At 43.0% G+C, this 20,995-nt stretch overlaps 2 protein-coding genes across 5 annotated transcripts in view; one reads left to right on the top strand and one right to left on the bottom strand.

Moving 5' to 3' along the window:
• Positions 1–20,995, top strand: part of MITF (melanocyte inducing transcription factor) — a 103,984-nt gene that overhangs the window by 24,319 nt on the left and 58,670 nt on the right. The window lies entirely within an intron of this gene.
• FRMD4B (FERM domain containing 4B) overlaps positions 1–20,995 on the bottom strand; it is a 246,352-nt gene that overhangs the window by 224,362 nt on the left and 995 nt on the right. The window lies entirely within an intron of this gene.

Below are 20,995 nucleotides of genomic sequence, written 5' to 3'. Positions count from 1 at the left end.
TTTGCGTTCAGGAGGGGGGGTGGGATGGTTTTGTCCTTTTTTTTTTTTTTTTTTTTTTTTGCCTTTTTTATCCTCTGTTTGACTATCTGTTAATCCTTATGTCCACGACCCAAACCAGCCATAATGTGAGCTTTGTAGCTTACCATCTCACTGTGATTTACTTCTGGCTGTTTACTCAGAACTGTTTGCTTCTGTGGCTGGTAGTGGGGTAACTAGAACTCGGGGTGAAGGCTGTACTGCATGACGGTGGTGGTGTTAGCCCCTGTCATGGAAGGGGAGGAATTCAGATGTGGTGACTCGATTTAGCGTCATACAGTAAAGGAAAACTTGTCAACTGAATTGGAAGTAATGGCTTGATTTGGTTAGGGTTTTTTCTTTTCTGCTCATAAATGACTAATTATTTCCCATCTCCCTGCCCCCCTCTTCCCCCAAGCTAATCAAATTTAAGTGGAGTTGGCTTTGCATCTAAGAACTGGGCTTCTGCAAAATGTAGCGAAAAGGAATCAATTAATGCTTTTATGGTTAAATTATTAGTTCTTAAGAAATCTCAATTGTTCACAATAGCAGCATTTTCCTTGGTTTATGCAACCAACAGCATGTGAAAAATCTCTGCGTTGCTAATGCTGATCCATCTGTTGGCATGCCATTGGAACAGCAGTGCACTTCATGGTATTTCAGATTTCGTCAACCATTAAGCAAGCGTTTTCTTATAGTTTGGTAGTTTTCTTTAATCACGTGAGAATGTAGGTGCTGGAACTGGTAGACCTGGAATACAATTGTGCTGATCTTACAGGAGAGAAATGGCTTTGTCCAGTGCCCTTTTTTTCTTCTTGCCCTGCTACTGTCTTGTGTGAGACAAAACCAAAAAAGGTGTATTTTGGAGCTTGGTGGTGCTCTGAGCAGTGCTAGGTGTGAGCACCTGGAAGCCTAATGAAGAATTTTTCTACAAAAAGCTTACATTCCTTCCCCTCCCCAAAGTGTTTCTGTTGATCTAATGAACTAGTCTCCTTGTAAGCTCTTGAATTGCTCATATCCTGTGCTCATCATGGCAGCAAGAATATTGCTTTTTGTTATTACAAGAATATAACTTCTGAAGTTTCAAGTGAATGGATTTGTTCATCAGCTGCTCTTAGCAAGTACTTTGTCAGTGCATCCCGCAGTCATCTGTCCTCGTTTCTTTTGTGTTTAGGGAAGGCAAAGGAGCTGTATTGAACACTGTTAAGGTTGACCCAGGGTGGTCTGGGCCATCTGCTTTAAGTCTCTGTTGAGTTCTGTCCCACGACCTTTTATGCAATGGCTTTGCTGTGTGGATGCCAGAGTCCAGCTCATGTTACCTGCAGCCTGCCATCCTAAGTTTGGGATGAGGGGTAAGAAAGTCCAAGCTGGAAAAAGAAAAGGGAAGGAGAGAGAAGGGCAGGCAACTTTCTGTCTTGAAGCTTGTAGCCTGACTTAGGAAGGGGGTGAGAGAAGTGGGGGCTTCTATCCAAGACCAGTCACACTGACTTTTCCAAAATGGACAAAGATGGTGACTAAGGTCTGTCTGCTAAACCTGTAGATGTAGCCAACCTGCCATCTTTGTGTGTTGGTGGTGGCTTTTCCTGAAGGCCTCTAGAAGCACAAAGTGTTGGTGGCACCTAGGTTGAGCACCGGTGGGAGTACTGGACCTGGAAGGGCTGAATCGTGGCCCCCCCCTCCTGCATGGGGTGTCTCAAGAAGCTTCTGCAGACCAAATGCTTAGCCTTACGTTGGAGGACAGGGTGGACACAGAAGCTAGAAAGGGACTATTTCTGCATCTCAGGCATCATTGAAAACAAGTGCAGCAGACGTCTCCTGCGGCGATTTCTGGTGGCTCCTGCCAGGAGCAGACCTCTTCTCTTGGGTCTTCCGGCTATAATGTTACTTCACCAAATGTGAAGCTGACTTGTTTGTCCCAAACCATTAGCTAGGCTTCTTTTCAGAATACTTTGAATTTGGGCTTATTTCTTCCTGGAAAGACTAAGAAGTAAACCCAATTACTTGCACAGGATTTATTTCTTTACCCATTTTTAGTCTGTTTGACCATTTAAATGAGCTTCAGTAACACAGTGTTTTTATTTGTTACAAAGAGCAGATTTACTCCAGGTCTGACTTTGCCTGCCTGAGGTAGTGTTAAAATGGATGACTCCCCCTCCGAGTGCTAGAGCAAGACTTTAATTATCCCTAAAGCTAGACTGCTGCTGCTGGAAGGTGTCACAGGAATAGCCAGCCTCAGGGAGCCATCTTTTCTGTCTTCAGCAAGAAGTTCAACTTTTGTTTCTACCTGAAATCTGAACCCTTGGTAATAACATGGTGAACATCCTTCTGTTTCGAAGAGTGTGTTGGTTGCAAGAAGGATGCTGGAAGCTAGGTATTTTGTGTGACAGTGCACCCTAAGTAGAGATCAAGCAGCTAAACTGAAGTTATCCATTCTTTATTTTCCAACATTTAGGCATTAATTATTATCTCTGTCCTAGGCCTTTCTGTCTTGTCTCTGGTTTTTTACATAGCAATTAATACTTGCGTTCTAGTTGACAGCAATGCAACCGAAGGCAAGTGCTGGGACACCGGTGTCTCCCCTCTACCCACCATCACTCTGTGCGATGTGCTGGGTAATAACCAGAGATATTGTGAATGTTTTCTTCAGAAGTGTTGGGAGGGCTTGAGGATGCATGTGCTGCAGTGCCCGGTGGCTTGAAGGACACTGCCAGATGGACTGTATGTGTGCTCAAGGGGCTCTGACCACTGTCTGGGTCATTGCATGTCTAAAGGCTTAGTCACCTTTTAGATGAAGTTTTGGAAAGAATGTTTTCTTGTAGCTTACCAAATAAGGCTCACTTGAATTACTCTTAAAATTGACGAAATATTGTTTGTTCTTAGTCCAGTAGAAACAGTTATGTAAAAATGTTTAGAAAAGTATTTCTCAGTACATGCTTTGGTCTTTCTGTTGACCTGAAACTGCTTATTAACTTGGTGATGCACCAAGGCTGCTCTCTGAAATAGATTATCTAATACACGCTCTACTACTCCGCTCAGCCAGTGTGTGTGTCTTTCCTTTAAAATGCTACAAGAAGCACAAATATAGCTGGAGCACCTAGTCTGGAGTCAGGGACAAAAATAAACATGACATTATTATATTAGACTTGGACACAGTCCTAACTGGTGGTGTGCTTTGATAACTTTGAAATCTAATATTTTTAAGCAGACTTTAAAGCTCGTAGGCTTTGCTAGTTTGGTGGCTAAGCCTTTCTCAGTCCAGCTTTTTTTTTTTTCCTGAGGTTCTTGGTTTGATGTGTATATGTCTTTCTCTAAAGTCTGCTGTTACAGAAAGCCATGGCTGTCATTTCCCTGGCCATGCAACAGTGGCAGTTAGACACGATGCCCCAGCTGCCAACTGCAAATGTTTTTTTTTTTTTTGCTTTTTTTTTTTTTCCCTATCTTAAGCAAGGCCAAAATTGCACAGATTTGCAATCGGCTCGTTCTCTGTTGCCTTACTAAAGCACTTTTGTAGCTCTCTTACCTCCCTTCCAGCACTGAAACTCCTAAATTTAGTAACACTGAGGCTCAAGGGTTAGAATTGTGCTGTGGATTTGCTTGCTGCAACTCATTTTGTTTGCGTTGTGCCCATTCAGCCTGTTGGACGCCCGTTCCCTTTCTTCTGCTTGGGTCTTAGGGAGCCGTCGGCAGCTTGCCAGTGCAGTTTGACCACGGGGCTGCTCTGGGTCCCTGTCACTGCTATTACTCCCACCGCTATACCAATAGCTGTATTTATATTTGCAGTATCACCAGCTACAGGCTTTTCTATTTTAAGTATCCCTGGCATGCTGTAGCCTTTCCAGAACATGATTTGCGCTCTTAGGGAAAATGAAAGATGCATCCAACAGAAAGCAGCAAGCTTGCAGAAGTTTGGACGTACATCAAGTTTCCTTGAGGCATACCTTAAGAGAAATGACGACTGGTTATGAATTATGACTGCTAGAAGATTTCTGTCACTTACAGAAAACTAACGAGGAGACACTGTGATTCTGCTTAGTTTTTTCCAATGCATGTACATTGGTAAAGTACTTCTCTTTTTCATTGCTGAATAGCTATTCACTCAAAGCCTTAAATGCAGCGTGTCAGTAATGCGGAGTTGTCATGGATAGTAGTGTTTGGTAAAGAAGATGCTCTAGCATGCTCCTCCAACCTATAATCTTTTCCTAAACTTGCTTAAAGGTAATAAAAAGTGATCCTGGGCACTGGCACTGTTGCAGAATAGCAGTATGCTAAACAACCTGTGTGCGTGCACGTGTTGGATTTGAGCAGGAAAAATGCTGAGGGCTGACTCACCAGAATGTTGTTTTGGGGGAAGGAGGGAGGTTTAGCTGCTCACCGTTCCCTCACAGTCAGATTTGATTCCGTTAGTATTTTAAGAAGGCAGTGAGGGAAATTTGCCGTCTCCACATGGTGTTCTGTGCTTTGCATACTCGATGGGGAGAGGAGAACGCATGAAAGGGTTCGTGTTGGCTCAGCTAACTGAATTTTAGTAGTTGTCAACATTATTAAAAGCTTACATGATATCTCTATTTAATTCCATTAAAAGAGTTTGGCTGGTAGGAGCATTCAACCTCTGAATCCCTTAAAACTACAGTAGGTCAACAAACTTACTTATACGGATTAATAAAGAATGTAACAACAAGGGCCCTGTGAGTTAATGACTGCACAGAGCAGTTACTGAAGAGTCTTGTTGCAACTATAGATGCTCTTGTGTATCTTTCCAAGGGGTGATGCAGTACCCGGGCCACATCGTTCTTGATCCATCTGCCATGGCTGAAACCTTTCTTACTTGGATGAATAAGGTATTTTTAAGTATATGAGAAGTCATTTAAGAGACAAAGACTAAACTTCAGCGTTTCTGGACCAAAAATAGTTTGGGTTGGAAGGGACTCCCGACGGTCATCTGGTCCAACCCCTTGGCTCAATGTCTAAGTTTGAAGTTGGGCAAGGATCTAAGCAGCCTTGTCTAATCAAGCTTTGCTTATCTCCCAAGAATCACTGATCAAAATGTTGAATAGCGTTGATCCTGTGTTGACCCCCCCCAAGGAGGGCTACTGTTAACCAACCCATCCAGCATGGGTTGACCTGCTGACTACTGCCTGCAGAGCCAGGCAGGCAGTCCAGATTTCCTTGCATCTTGTAGTCATGTAGACGGTGATCGCTGCTCTCTGGTTCTGTCTGCTGAGCCAGCCATCTCACTGGAGAAGTCACTCAGTTTGGTTGAGGCATTGCTTGGCTGGAATGGGAGCCGTCCCATCGCCTCTCCCCAGTCCTGGTGTAGATTACACCAGCATCTGACCTGCTTTTTTTGCCCTCTTACTAACAGCCCCAGACCTAAATGATCTTTGCAGTGAGCAGCCCGTCAAGAACCAAGACAGAGCAGAAGACCATTGATTTCTAATGTATTTTCTTCTTGTCAGAGGGGCTTAGCAGTGCTTATGTTTGTGGAATGACCTTAAGGACCAGGGCTGGGGGGCTGTTGGCTTTCCTTCCAGTGGCCAGTGCCAGGCATTTCCCAATGCGTTTCACTGCCTGTATGTTCCAGGTTTCAGAACAGTCTTAGCTGTACTGATAGGTACATTGAGGGTGGGAAGAGTTTGTTTCCTATTGAAGAAATTAATTGCTGGTAACTTTCCACACTCTTCTTTCTCAGTTTTGTCACTGAACATATTCCAGGACCCATTTTTCCCAGTAACAATTTTGGCTGGAAAAACTATAGGCTGATTTTTTCAGTGCAGTTCAGTCAGGAGCAGCTAATATGAAGAGGAAAAACTCATTTGCATTTTCAGAACTTGTGGATGATTAAGTTTTCAGTAACAGAGATTTTTTTTTTTTCCTGTAAGTGCTAACAAAATATGTGTATGTACAAAAGCTGTGTTTGAGTGCACAGAGATTAAGCCAGCTATAAATAGCATCTTCTATGACCCTGCTGGAATTTTCTTTAAGCTTGGAAACACTGAAGTGTGTGTTTTGTCAGATTTGAATCATGAACCCTGAAGAAGAGCTAATGAGTTCTTACTTCTCACCCCTAATCTCCAAGTAGAGCGTTCTTTATACAAAGCGCAGATCAGTCTGAAACTGTAGCTCAGGCTTCAGTTGCCTTATTTAACTTTTTACTCGCTTTGTTCATTGTGACGATTTTTTCTGCTCCAGTTGGTGTGTTTATGAAAATAATTAATTTCCACCCATATTATCAATTCCATGCAAGATGTGCAATTGTTGCTGTGGCTGACAGTTTACAAAACCTACTTTATTTGCCGCTGTTCTTGAAACCAAGCTTCTCCTCTTGTTGTAACCCTTAGCCTCATGAAATGTATGGCTTTCTCTGTTATTCTGTTTAATTTTCCCAGCAGCTTGATAAAGAGGTGTAGCTGGGACTAAATGATCAACTCTTGGGACAAAAGCAGCGTTCTCTGCTACCTGTCCTGGTGGATCTGGTTGTAGGCAATCAGTGGGGAAGCACTCATTTGCTTTTGGGGCTGAGATTTGGTTTGGGGCTTTAAGTGTTCCTGGCTGTGCTGCACCTGAACTGGCTGGGGTGCAATTAACATAACTGTTAATTTGCCAACAAAACAATAAAAAAATGATTAACACACACACACCACACCCCCCCACACCCCCCCAGTTTGGTTGGAATTGAAATGTTTTGTAGGAATACATCAACTGTGACATTTTGGTAGAAAGCAATCAGAATGCTGTGCGTGTCCTTTCTGGATGCAGAATTTCTTTCAGCATATATTAGTACTTAAGCTATAATAGATGTTTTGGTAATTGGTTGAATCCTTGCTTCAAAAAATCTTTCCTTTAAATTTGTCTTCTGTATAGAACAGAATTGTAAAAAATAAATTCCATGCTTGACTAACTCTTGTTTGGCATGAAGTCGTAGAGCACTTAAAATTCCTCATGCAACAGCTTTAATTGCTTGCTAATCTTGCCTAAAGATTGGCTGAGAATGTCAGCTCGGTTCTCCTGTTGCTTATTTTCAGTAGCATAGACTCCACAGCTTGGAGAAAATGTACTAGGAGTATTTACTGTAGAATGCGTGTAAAGGGGTATGGATACCCTTGCCTAGAGGTCAAACTGTTGCCATTTAGGTTGTTGGCTATCGATCTGTATCGCTAGTCTGACAGATCTATAGCTTTTGTAGAATGAGTTAATAATTTCTTGGTGTAATGCAAAATCAACAACCAGTTGACCTGAGCCCCTGAACACGACCCCGGTGGAAGGAGACGGTGTGCGATGCTGTTCCCAGCGCTGCTGCTCTGCTCCACGGAGCCTTCCTCAATGAACGGCTCTCTTGGAAAAAGGCTGACCGGTAGCCGTGTCTTCCTCTTTCCTTTCTACGTTGTGTTGAGCTTTGATGAATGTGTTAGTACTCATGTTGCTGGCTGTTCCCTTTTTTTAGAAACAAATCTTACCTGCAGTAGCTATATCCACGGTGAGTAATGGAGAAATCATTGCTCGTTAATGATTCACTTACAGGTTCCTGTATTGCTGCTGCTCAGTCACTTGTGTTGCTGTTATCTACAGAAGTATTGCTCAGACGAGCACTTAGACCTGATTTTCATAGTTTCACTAGGGTTATTGTAATGACAGGATGGTGGGTGTCTGCCTTTGGTTACTGGACGTGTAGTCCAAAGTGTATCGCCCCAGAGCTGGTCCCAGCGATGCTCTCGGCAAGCTTGTAGGAATTCTGTGCCTTTGAAGCTTGCAATCAAAGTACTGTTGGTGCTACTTAAAGACCACTTTTAACAGTTACTTTTTGTTGGTTTGCAAAACTTGTGCTTGGCTACTTGCCTAAAGACAAACTCGTGATTTACCTGTCCTGCTCTGCGTACCTCTTGTATGCTAAAAAGTTTTTTTTGTTTTCGTTTTTCGCTTTTCCATTTTGAAACTTATTTTCACGTAAAGTTTTCATCACAACCTCTCTAAAGTGTTTGCTTCCTGCATGCACCCTTGGTGATCCCCTTTCTTGGGAAGCGCGTGTGCTTCGCTGCTGCGGTTACAGGAATGGTGCATCTCCTAAACCAGCAAAAGCAAATGTCAGCTCTGAAGTAACTCGGCTGCAGAAACTGAGTCCCGAAAGAGATGCCTGGGGTCACAGAGTCCAGTCCTTTGTCTTTGTCGTGCCTGTCATATCCTCCCTAGGCTGATTGAGTTACGCAGATGAAGCTTGCCTAATAATTCAGCTTCCTATTTTGTAACAGTCATTATTGTAAGCTGTTTCATGGTGCCATTGTTCAAATAAACTAAAAAAAAAAGAAGAAAAGAAAAAGGCTCTCAGAAGAACAAGAGGATGCTTGCGCTGCTTCTGGCTTGGTTACTTCCTGTAAAAAAACCCCACTTGCCATGCGGTGCTTGGGGTTTATTTATTCAGCAACAGTCATCCCAATAATAGAAATTAATAAGTTAAAAAACGCTGGAAGTTTCAGGATCTTAACTGTATAAAACCACTGTGGCCTGACTTAAAATTCAATATATTTTTTCTTTTTCTTCTTTTTTTTTTTTCTTGATGCCTACTCACCTTCCAGCATGGCTGGCCAAAGCCTGGAGGTTTTGAATCATTTCCCAGGAACATCATGCAGGGTAATGGAGGCCCTGAGCTTTGGCAGTGCTACGGTTTGGTCCGAGATCGGCGTGAAAACCTGCCCGCCAGGCCAGGGATGGTGAGAGGCACAGCCTCTGCTCGGCCACGGCGCCGGCCTGGGTGGTGGGAGGAGTAGGAGGCTGTGGCAGATCCTGTGCCAAATTGGGGTGTGTAGCATAAGGAGCCATCAGGTGGAAGCATGGCAGACTTTCTGATACAAAGGGGTGATTCGCGAGCCAGTTGTTTCTGTTGCTTTTAGGAGTGCCTGTAATTGATCTGATTCTAGGGAAAAAATCAGAATTTCTTAACAAAAGTATTTTTTTCCATGTTTTTTCTTACCAGTGGTGAACCAGTCTGGGGTTTGTGCAAGGGACGGCTTTCTTGCCGTCTTCCGACCACTCTCATTTCACAGCAATGGCTTCGCACCCTTTCCGTTTTCTTCCTCTTGTGTTGCCCTTCTCCACTTTCTCTTCCCCGCACGCTGCCTGTTCCCTCCCGTTCTGCCTGTTTGCCCTGGGAGCGGGGTGGGAGCTGGCGGCAGCGTGCCGGTGTGCTGGCGGGGAGCCGGTTGCTCCGCTTGCCAAAGCACCTTTGCCTTTCTGAATTCATAAGCTCCGGGATGTCGCATACCAGAGAGCTCAGATCTGCATTTGGATTTAAGTTTGTGCAAAAAGTGGGAATGTCTCTGTTCAGGTTTTTTTTTTTTTTTTTTTTTTTAATTGATCTCTTAATAGCCAAAGCGCAGGAGCACAAACCCCGATTATTTTTATTTTTTTGCAAGGGATACCCCTTCAGCAACCCTGAGATTGCGCCGCATTGTGTTGATCCACATAAATTGTTCGAGAGACGTGGGCCTAAGCTCGTATGGGAAACGGCACTGCATCAATGAAAGAAAACATTCAGCAATGTGCATTTTATACAAGCATTTAAACTTTTTTTTTTTTTGGTTTTGTTTAGTAATAAAAGGAACAAAGCTATTATTAGTGACCATGGGCTTGGGAGTTTGCTAAAGCAGCAGTAGTTACTCATCTGTTTTCATTTGCAGAAGTGTTTCTAACAAAGGCAGCCACAAATGCAGCGGCGGGGTTAGGAGGTGGATGGTAGGAGTGGAAGTGCAGTTTCTGGAAGCTGGTGCTTACTAAAACCTTTTTGTCTAGTCTTGGTTTTGTGGCCATCAGGAGCGCAGTTCCCGGTGAGCTCTTGCCTTGCTGGATCGAAAAGAGAAAGAATGAATCCCCTGGGTAAGTTCTCGGTCCTTTTTCTTCTCTAAGCTGCAGCAGAGCTGTACAGAGCAATTGTCGCTTCTGGTGCCAGCACGGGGTTGCGTTTGCACGTCAGCTCCCGCAGCTGGCTTGCAGGAGTTGGAGAATGAGCAGTGTTGTAGGATTTTTTTTCTGCTACCCCCTCTCCTCCTGCCTCAGGTAGGAATAAAATTAAGAAATTGTCTGACTTAGAACTACAAACCCCACGCATAGATGGTAAATATTTCCTTGCTCATTTCTTTTTCTTCTATGGAAGAGCCTAACAAGCGTGCACAAGACCTTTGTATGCGCTTTCATGTTCAGCCAGCTGGTTCACGGTTCGCTCGGTGGCAAACGCCGCGGAGCGCAGGACCGATGCCGTGCGCGGTGGGCTTGGCGCTGCCTTGTGTCGCCGTTCTTGCGGTGCAGTTCCCTCAGATGCAGTAAGGGCAGCTGAGTTTTCAGCTGAAAATGCCGTAGCCAAATACCGACTGTGCCAAAAGAGCATCAGTCCGTGGGAAGTAAGAATGAAATACGCCTATTGATGGCTTTGGGTTTGGGACCATGCCCCAGCTAAATTTGGTTACGATGCGCTGAATGTATGCTTGAATTTAATATTGTAATTAAACGCTTAGTGAAAGTTTGCTGTCTAATAATCTCATTGAAGTCAGCGTCTTTTTCTCCCCAATCCTTGCAGTAGTTAAGAGCCTGACCTTGCAATTTGAGTTCAAATCCTAAGGCTACTAGGACAAATACCACGAGAAGTATCTTGAATAAGTAACGCAAACTTTCTGAAGTAACTTTCAGAAATCGCTGTTTGCTTAGATGTCTGTGTGCTGAAGATAGGGACTTAAAACCATGGAAACGGAGAAGACCTAAATAGAAAGCAGGGATGGAGAAGGAGAACTCTTGTTTGTGCATAGAGATCTGGGGCGCCTGAGCCATGGTGTAGAAAGTTCCAAGTATTTTTCTAGTGTCTGAAATGATATTGTCTGTGGTTTTTCGATAACAGATAAGCAAGGGAGGAATAATTGGGCTGCTTTATCGGGCTGCTTACAGAAACTTGAAATTTAGCATGACAGTTGAATAAAAGGTCTTATCTATATTTATGGTTGTTAATGGTCAGAAACTGCCATTTAAGAGTGTAGAATAAGTAATTTGTGTTTTGTTTTTATTAAAAATGTAAATATATCTTTTTCCTGGATTTTATGCAAACATTTTCTCAAAAAACATACCTTCTTTCTTCGCTACGTGAAATAATATTTTGCTTTCAGATGCCAAGTTTTTGGGAGTAGACTGATAGGAAAAATGTTGCACTTGGTGATCTATTTACGCAGGACGTTTAGCAGGGCTTTTGATTTTTAGGAGTGGGGTTTTTCAATTTGTAATCTTACAGTTTTTTAATAAAGGTTTTGCAAACACAATAAAATACGTAGGCATAAAAGTTTGAAATGACCTGGCATTAACTAAAGGGAACAAAGAGACCTTCACGCTCTTGGAAAGGGATTCTGTGATTCTGTGAACTTCAGTTTGCTTGATTTTCCTCCGTGGCAAACAAATTTGTGAAGTTTACTTTGGCAGTAATTCATAGCACCATTATGTTAAATAGGAATGGAAGGATGTGTCCAAGCAGCATGTTGTTTTATTGCTATGCAGAAATGCAGTTTTAAATCTATGTTCTGTAGGTACTTTGGGGTTTTTTATTTCCTCATCTTCTTCCCATGCATCTGTAAGTTCCCAGCCATATTGGAAATGGTTATTTTCACCTTTTTAACTGGAATGAGGGAAGTATATGATTTAGCAATTCTGGCTGGAAGTACACTGTTTAAATTTTTGTGCGTGTGAAATGTTAACCAATGCAAAAATGCATGCAGGGTGGGTCCCACCTTAATTTGCATATTTGATTTATTAGTTCCAAAGAATTATATAGCACTTAAGCTCAAATGAAATGATGAAAACTGATTTGGTATAGAAACTTTAGCAATTTTCTGCCAATACCAATTTTTGTTTTGCTGCTCTAGTTACGATGGAAAACGTTATTACAGAAAAGCTCTTGGATATTGCTTCTTGCACAGCTGATAAAATGATGCCGCTGTTGAATAATGCAGTGAGAAAACGAAAAATCAGTTAGAAACTGGGTTTTAAGCTGTTGCAGCTAAATCTAGAACATACTGGCCCATTTCAAACAAAACTGACTTCTTCAGGTTTTCTGCAGCATGGTCTCCACGTACCTGTTACCCAAGATTAGGGGGTGAGTATCAGCACAGGGGAAGGATGTTGCAGAATGGGTCTTATCCATGAGTTATCCCTGTAGTAATAAGTCCTTACAGTAATACGTTAGGAGTTGCCAGGGTTCAGTGAGTGGTTTGGGGATTTCTGTGGCTTGGTTTTGTTTTGAGGACACTACTCTTGGTTTATTTTCTTTAGGCTGTGTTGGAAGTGCCGTGGTCTTCTCCTAGAAGTGAATCAGACCATTCCTACCAACTTCAGTCTGTTACTTGCATGTGGGCATGGAGAGGAGCTTCTCACCTCTCAGACTGTGACCTTCTGAATGCACTGGAATCACAGTGCCTTTTATTGACCCTTTTTATGGTAGTATATTGAGGTTTTCCTTAAATATAAGGAAGGATACAACTTACCTGAAGTAATAACAGGTTTTTATTGCTTGTAAGACTACTGATATGAAAGTGCCTCCTGTGCTGGCCCTTGCTAATGTTTCATCTGCAGTCCTTTTCTGCAGTACCAAGGTCTTGGACCTGTTTGAAAAGCAAACCCCTTTGGCCTGGGAACTGCATTATTCTGGCTGCCTTTGCAATCCCCAGTTTACCTGGTGCTGGTTCTGCAGAGGCGTGTGGTGGGATGGGTGGTGGATTTTTAAAACTTTTTTCTTTCTTTCTTTTGCCTAGGGCGCTTTTGTTCTTGTTTCAGGGAATTTTTGAATCCCAGTCAGGAAAGATTTAACGTGCTGGCTTTTTAGTAGTATTAAACATTTGCTGGATTTTTAAAAACTCCTATGTAAGCATTCAAATATTACAGACTTCAGTTTCAAACAACCTATGTATGGACTGAATTGTATTACTAATGCATTTGATTATTATTTTTCTTCAATGTAACATTTTCAGCTTAACATTATTGTTTATTTTGTAGATCGTCTCTGCTTTCCCCTAATTATTTTTTAAAAAACAATTTTAGCAGCATGAGCTAATGCAAGTGTCTTTAGAAGGCACTTGCTCTGCCAGACAGGAGGATGTTTTTCAGGTTGCATACTTTGGTTTTGTGTGCTGCTTAATTATTACTATTTTCAGAATAAATTAGACTGCATTAAAAGAGCACTGGAGGCTGAAGCTCTTTGTTCCCAGGCTGGAAATAACATGGCTAGTGAAGGTGTTGTCAGTCTGCTCCGATTTTGAACTTCAGTGGAAATTTTGGGTGGCAAGTCCAGGATGTTGAACAGTAGCGGGATGCAAAGGGTTTGAGTTTTTTTACGCTGGTGTAATGGACTGAAAGGCAGCTTCTCTGCTAAACTTGTGAGTAGCTGTTGCAAGAGCCTGGCAGGTTCACTGTCAGTTTTGCCTTGTGTTGCTTGTCAGTGCTAGGTAGGATAATGGAAGACGCATGACTGCTGGCTGCAGGGGACGGATGATACTGGGATGTAGAAATGTGGTTTCAAGCCCTGGCTTTACTGCCCAGGCTGTGTCCCCCCAGGTAAGTCTCTTAAGAGGTTCTCCTCAAAAGCCTTGTGTTGCAAGTCATTACAGGTGCTGGCATCTTTGTCAGATGAGGTGTGGCTGTTGGACCCTTCAGCTGCTGGCTTGTCTTTGAATGGTGTCCCTCTTAAGTCTGCTCTGGGTTAAATCTCTTCCTCTGCGTGCCTTCTGTCTACTTTAAGTTGTATCTTTCTGTAGTAGGTATTCCTTGGTTTTAGGTTTGTGTTGGAGGGGACCCCTAATTTTTCGACTGGGAGAAGAAAGGCAGGTGATCTTGTATAGATTAACCTATATACCCTGGTAGTTTAAAGCATGAGAGCTCCAGCTTTCCAGGATGGCAGAAAGTAGTGGGCAAATGAAGGTGTGGTGTTAAGACTCTTGAAGGTAAGTTGGCCTAGTTCTTGCAAAGCAAACTCCCTGGAAGGGAATGTGAGTTTTCTTCCTCTGTCAAAGTCTGCCGTAAGTTATAAACATATCAACCTGAAAAAATAAATCAACTGACCAGTTTTGGCTGTCCAGTCTGGACTGTTATAGGTACCCCCAGGCTGGTCAGGAAGCCATTGCCTTCTAGGAGAAGGCAGTATGGTAGGTGTGCCTTTTATTTTCCTATTTTTATTTTGTCCCTCAACTGAATAAAGAAGCAGATATTTTTGCTTAAAACTGGTGACCACCTTGAACATTTGATATAGGCAAAACTTCTTGACACTGACTCTGCAGGCTAGTTAAACTGAATAACACGGTGTGGTCAACAGAAAGAAAGTAGGGACATAGGCTGATCGTTCTGATGTGAATGAGTAACAGCTTCTCCTTTTCATCACCTGCTCCCACAGTTTTCTAACTCTAGCTTTGTTTTTGCGCTATTATGTCAGTTATTTGTACTGCTTGATGGGAGCGTTTGCCTATTTAAGAAATACTGACTTGAAGGAACTTTTGCATGACAAAAATGGCCTTTATTTGGAGACTATTTTCAGACCTTTTCCTAATGTTGGTACTTGAAGTTAGTCTTGTTCATTGACTTACTCCACTTGAACATGTGCCTGCCCTAAATTAAGGAAGCTCTGGACTCCGCGTGGTTCAGTGCAGAAATCTGGGGAACAGCGTAGCAGCCAGACACAAAAGGTGGGGTCAGCTAAACTGTAGTCACTTACTTGCTAAGTGGTGACGTAGGCACTCGAGTTATTTCTAAATTAGTTAGAAAGGAGGGGTTGCATTTTTAAGCTATTATTTACTCCTTCAGGTCAACACTTCTGAACTCTGGCTTACTCAGCTGGGCTAACATAGGAGAGGATACGGGCAATGGCATCCTCAGAGGTGGGGGTGAGGAGAGTGAGAGGACGTCCAAGAAATTGCAGCACGATGAATGCTGACCCTTGCTTTCCAGCTGACCCAGCACACCAGATGATACAAGGAATGTCTTGTTAGGGTCTGGATGGGCTAGTAGCTCTAGAAGAGCATCTTTGTTTTGGTGGGACCTGCTGAGAAGCCTGTTCAAGCTAGCATGCTCACCTTCCAGAAGGATTGCGTTTGGCTGTGCTGATACATGTGAAGGCAACAGCTTCTGTGTTGTGCAATACTATATTCCAGTGCTACTGGGGAACCGTATGCTCTGGCAAAGAATTTGCTTTGTCCTGCATCTGTCCTGTTGGAGCCTTTGGCTGGAGGGCATCTTCTGTGGCCCGTAATTTGTTACTGGCTGCTTTGTTCCACAGTGACCTGCTTTGATTAAGCAATAAGTCTTTATCTGAAAAGAAGCAAGTTGTTCCTTCACCAGTCCTCCAGTTGGAAATGGTTTCATGACTGGACTTCTCAGAATGAGACTGTTGGTACCAGTTTAATCTTGTTCATAGCTGGTTCATATCACTTGGTGCAATGCCAGGGTTGTTCTCTCCTGGGTGTTTGTTTCTCTGCTGTATTTATAGACAGCAACACTCATCCCCGTCAACCTCCATTTTGTGAGATTAAAATGCCAAAGTTCTCTTTAGCTTCCCCCTATAAAGTGGGCTCTTTTTTTTTTTCTCCTGTCACTTTACTTTTCGTGGAGCTCTTGCCCACGAGGTCTCGCACAGATGTCTTGTTCTGTGGACTCTAGGGCTTCTCCATCCTCCCTGGTATTACCTTGTCTGATACAGCCTGAGGCTGCTGCTTTTTACGCTTGCGTTGCAGTGCTGGCCACTTGTGCCACTGGGAGTGACTCACTCCCCTGGGCTCTTCTCTGTCCCATTGAGTTTAAATTAATCATAGAAATACCGATGATGGACCATATCCTGTTGTGCTTTGAAAGGTCCTAAAGGAGCTGTGGCAGCTCACCAGAAGGATGAGCTGGTTCTCCTGAGCTATGTTCTGAAACAACACAGACCAAATCCAGCAGGTACAAGTCAAGGGGAATTTGCTCTAATCAATGAGCTGTTTCCCAAAAGTGTCAATGGATCCAAGTCTGGAGTTTTGGCAGAGGCGCAGATGTTTCAGGTTACTGGAGAAGATAGAAGAGCTTATGCTGAAAGAAAATAAGTGGGAATATAAGGAGGGATCCAGGAAAGCCGGTGAGCGTTTCAGGTGTGTAATCTGGTAATAAGTTTAAATGCTGTCCCTTTGTAAGGGGAGAAAAATCAATGTCATTTTAATGTGGTGTGAACTCAAGGCATTGCCTTGTGGCCATGGTAAAGGCTGGCAGAACTTGCAATGTGGTTTGGGATTTGGGGTTGTTGAACTCTGATTTTTTGGAACTGACAGAATAGCACTCAAAGGAGGGATTAATGGGGGTCGGAGGGGAGCAGGACCAGGGAGGGTACAGTGAGAGCCTGAATACTCTCTCTGGACCGAGCTGTCCCTGAAGCCCTGGTGTGCACGCTGGCTATTTCGGGGTGAGGTTGGCCACCCTCTGCCTCTTTGCCCTCCTGTCCCTGCCACCGCAGTGCCAGCCCCCAGCTGGGGAAGCAGGGGACAAAGCTCCATCTAGTGTATGCATGGAGATGTCTGGCAGCTAGCAAGAGAAGAAATCCTGCAGAAGATGGCTTTCCCTAGTCCAGGCATGGGGTTTGTGTGGTTTGGGTTTGGTTGGGGTTTTTTCTTTCTTTTTTTTTTTTTTTTTTTTTTTTTTTTTTTTTTTTTTGATAACTTGTGAGTAGGACTAGGAATGCTTTGACTGTGCAAGTGTTAACTGAGTAATGTTGGCATTCTGGCAGGCGATGCTCATTTTCTGTACCCGGGAGTGTGTGTAGAGGCTCATACTGGTTTTAATACAATTTTTAGTCTATAATGTCAACTCTAGGCAAAACCAAACGTATGTCCTTCTGTTAAGATCAGGGGTTGTATATCCAGGTTAGAGCTCTGTGAAGAGAAAGGACACAGAAGTTTAACGATATATAAGGTTAATGCTTTTAAGGTAAAGTATCTTTTGACTCTTCCTGACTGATTTGTACAGTCTTAAACCACTTGTAAGTGGTAGATAATGCAAGTGTAAATGGACAAGACATTTTATTATCTGCTTTTAAAAACAAAACAAGAATAACAAATCACTGTGTTTTGCTCTGGAGGTTGCTAAAGATAGATTTATTATTTTTTTTTCTTTTTTTTCCTGAGTACTTGGAAAACCAATTGCAGTTTCTGGATGTGGCTTTGCAGCAGCCTCTCTAAAAGGATGTGGAAAATATTTTCAGGGTATTAGACACATACTGGCAACTCAGTATCAGGTGTTTACTAAATTTCTGAATTCAGCAAATGTTTGTGTGACAAAACCAGGCTACTACGATTTAATCTAGATTTTTTTTTTTTTCCTGTGGACAATGAGGGTAACCTTTTTTGCTTTTCCTTAATCCACCTGTGATGTCCTTATCCAAAAATATGCTGCTAGTCCTCATACCTGTAGCATCTCTTCTACCAAGTTGCCTTTGGCACAGAATTGTAGAATTGGTCCCTGCGTGCAGTGGTAGCTCTTTGACATCTGTGGGAAGCTGGATCAAGCACCTGCGTGGGTTTTTGCTGCTGTTTTGGGGTTTTTCATACTTTTCAGCATATTGCGAATATTGGAGATTCTTCCAGCTGGAGGAGGATCAGGAGGAATAGAAGAAGGTGAGTGAAAAGAAGGTGAAGTTTGCATCCAAAGTGGTAGGTTGAGGTGAGGGGAAGGTTTCTAGTGCTGCCCTTTCTCAACCAAGGATCTAAAGAAACAGGAGGGTCACTTTGCTCCCAGCAGCATGTTTGCCAAGCGTTTGTTTTGCAGAAACGTGCCAGCTGCTACCAAGTCCAGGCTGAGCTGTTATAATATGGCTTTTTAGGGACAGCAGTACTGTTGGCTGCTGGGCTCCAGCAAGTCTGGAACTGCACATCATTTCCAGGTGACTTTGCTGCAAATTTATTAACCTGGTTGAGTAATGTAGCGCTGTGTAGTCCTCTGCTGTAGCCTAAAATAACAGAAGGTGTGAATTGCTGCTCCACAGTAATGGTGGGTGCTCCCCCAAGTACTTTGCCAAGGTCACGAATGCTAAATAAACCAGATTAAACAAAACCCTGTTGCAAGAATTCATGATTAACTGTAGCCTTTGCAGAATTTATTGGTTATAAACTGAGCACTTGCTTTATTTTTTTTTTTTTTTTTTTTTTTTTTTTTTTTGTCTGTAACTAAGGCAGATGTGAACTTTAAGTCCAGCGAAACATTTTTTTGGCTCTTGCCTCTGTTTACATGATTCAGGAGTTTGCAGCAGTTCCACAACAAATATAGCTTTGAACAGAAATAGCCATTGAAGTGCTGTGCTTCTGGCAGTGCAGAAGAGATTAAGAGGGTCTAACAAAAAGGCTTGTAAATAGTTTTGAGTTGGTGGCTTTTTTTTGTTTTCCAAAATAAGCCAATAGCTGTAATGTATTTTGAAAAGTAAGAAGTGGCATTCTTGCAGCAAGTTACATGGACAGCATGTCTCATTTGTCATGAAACAGTGCAAAACATGGTGCACGCTGAATAGTTTTACTTTAAAATAGACTTTTCTTAGAACTGCAGCAGCTGTATTAATTTTTAAGAATTTAAGTGGTTGCATAAAGTTGTTTCTGAGGATTTTTCCTGACATCTCTTCTTTGAGGAGAGTTTATGCTTTTAGATGCAACATAAGGCACGTGCAGAACAAAAGGGTGATGGAAAAATGAAATTAAGAAGGGCTGTATTTATGGGTTGTTAAGAAAAGACTTATGAATAGATTAAGGAGGCTCTTTTTGTATATAGTTTGACGCTCTGAAATCAGAACATCTAAACATTGCTTGCCTGTTCTTTTGAATCAGACTTCATTCCGTATCATGTCTTTGATTTGGTATTTCTTTTATTTACATGTGACTCTTAAGTGATTATTTTCCTTTTTCCCTCTCCCTGGTGTTCATGAACAGTTTCTGGCTAGGAAGAAGGTGCAGAATTTTTTTAATGAGGGCAGAGGGGGAATTGCCAAAAGAGTCCCTGGGGATGCCAATTCCCTAGTAAATATTTCTGTGAAAGACTGCAGTTCAGGTAGATGTCATGAACTTAAACCAGAATCTACAGCTGTTGGATGGGGGGAGAGGAGGTCCTCTAATCGACACCCCCGCTGACCTACCCCAGCCGTCCTGTGCAGCTGCAGAGCAGCCCCCAGGGTGGTCCCACATGACCCATAGCGTACACCCCAGGGTTGTAAGCACACAGAAACTGTACCCAACTTGGGAAATCCCTGTACTGGGAGTGGTTGGGATTTGGGATGGGTACTTGGGACAGAGGGACCTTACTGCTGGATGTGGCTGTGCTGAGGATGCTGCTGGATCCCATGGTAGCGTAGCAGCACTGCCTGATGGACTGCTGGGCTTTGCTTTCTCCAGGAACCTTGGTTTGAGATTACCCCATGTCAGGGATGTTGTGGGTCACATTGAATGGCCTGAGCAAGGGAATTGAAGGCCATCTCTTCTGTAGTTGTTTGCAATTGGGCAATTCCTCCAGTGAACGACTGTAGTTTTGCTTGGCCTCAATTAGCAAGTTGATAAACATCACTAATGCTTTCTTACATGGACGGCTGGAGCTTATCCCACCGTCCTGCCTGTGCTGTGAATACCCAAGGCAGCAAGCCGGGTACATCTGTCCTGCAATTGCAAATCACGATTGCCGTGTGAATATCCAAATGGTTGGTAAAGTAACTTGTTGCTGAGCAAAGGCTTCCCTCCCCACCCCCAAGCTGTTCAGCCTGCACAGTAAAACAATCCTCTTTGCCCCAATAACTCTTCCACAAATAGCCAAAAATGTAGAAGAACGATGAGCAATGCTTAAGGACTCTCAAACTGAAGTTTGTTTAAAACATGTGGATGCTGAGGAATTGGTTTCTGCAGGCTGGAGCTTTGTTAAATAGAAAAGTTGCTGAAGACACTCCCTGATCTGACCAGGTTCTGTAATGAACAGCCAGCGCTGTGGCTGGAGATCGATGGGAGAGTTTGCATAACATCTGTCCAAGATTATTTTCATGTTTGAGTTATTGCAGTAATGTGTTAGGGGTTGTTTGTTCCCATGCACGAAGTATTCGCTGTAACGAGCAAGCCCTACACGCAGATAACACCGACCTATCGTATACTGAGCTCTGAATTCACTTTGTGGTTTTCATTACGGCTGTTTGGGGTTCTTAATCATTTCAAGCAAATCTTCCATAAACACTTTCCCTTTTGCTTCGTAAGATCTCGTCTTCTCAGCATACCAGACCGAGGATGTCATCAGCATGAGACGAGGCTTCGAGCTGCCTCGTCATCTTTGGAAGGTGTTGAGCAGTACTGTAACAGCGGAGTCAATAAGCAGAAAACCTCGGATGAGCGGAAGGGTTTAGGCTGGGAATTGCTGGGTCACTGTAAGCCTTGAGGAGCGCCGTGGCTTTTTGGCTGGGCGGGACTCCAGCATGTGAATGACGGGTACGAGCTGCGAACGCTTTTTCCGCAGGGCTGCCTCTGCGAATAAACTCGCCATACGACTGTGCAAGTGATAGATAATTTCTAAACCAAGATATGATGGAAAGGTGACACGGAGTCAGATCTGAGCACTATGTAATTGCAAAGTATCAAAAAGCGCGGTGATCATACGTCATCTTCCCTCTTGGGGCGACAGTGTTATCTTCTCTATTTACCTAGATAAAAGAAGGTAAACTCTGTATTACAAAATCAGAAACTACAGAGGTTGTTAGTGGAGTGTTATCTCCTCGCTTTTTCTTTTATCACCTTTTGGTTGTTTTAGCTATCTGGCTTTTTCTTTTGCAGATGTGTGTAGAGCTCTTTAGAGAGGGAAGTACCCATAGATGTGGTGTCAAAAAGCCTTTGACAAGGTCAGGCTTTCAAGTAAAAGACAAATCCACCTCATGCCTTTTTTTTTTTCTTTTTTTTTTTTTTTTTTTTTTTTTGTATTATTTTTTTCGCGTTTTTGTGGGTTTGCA

The sequence above is a fragment of the Egretta garzetta genome, unplaced genomic scaffold (assembly GCF_000687185.1).
Source record: "Egretta garzetta isolate BGI_Z169 unplaced genomic scaffold, ASM68718v1 scaffold228, whole genome shotgun sequence".
NCBI lineage: Eukaryota > Metazoa > Chordata > Aves > Pelecaniformes > Ardeidae > Egretta > Egretta garzetta.
The sequence above is the reverse complement of the archived record's forward strand: the minus strand, read 5'-3'. Positions and strand labels throughout refer to the sequence as shown.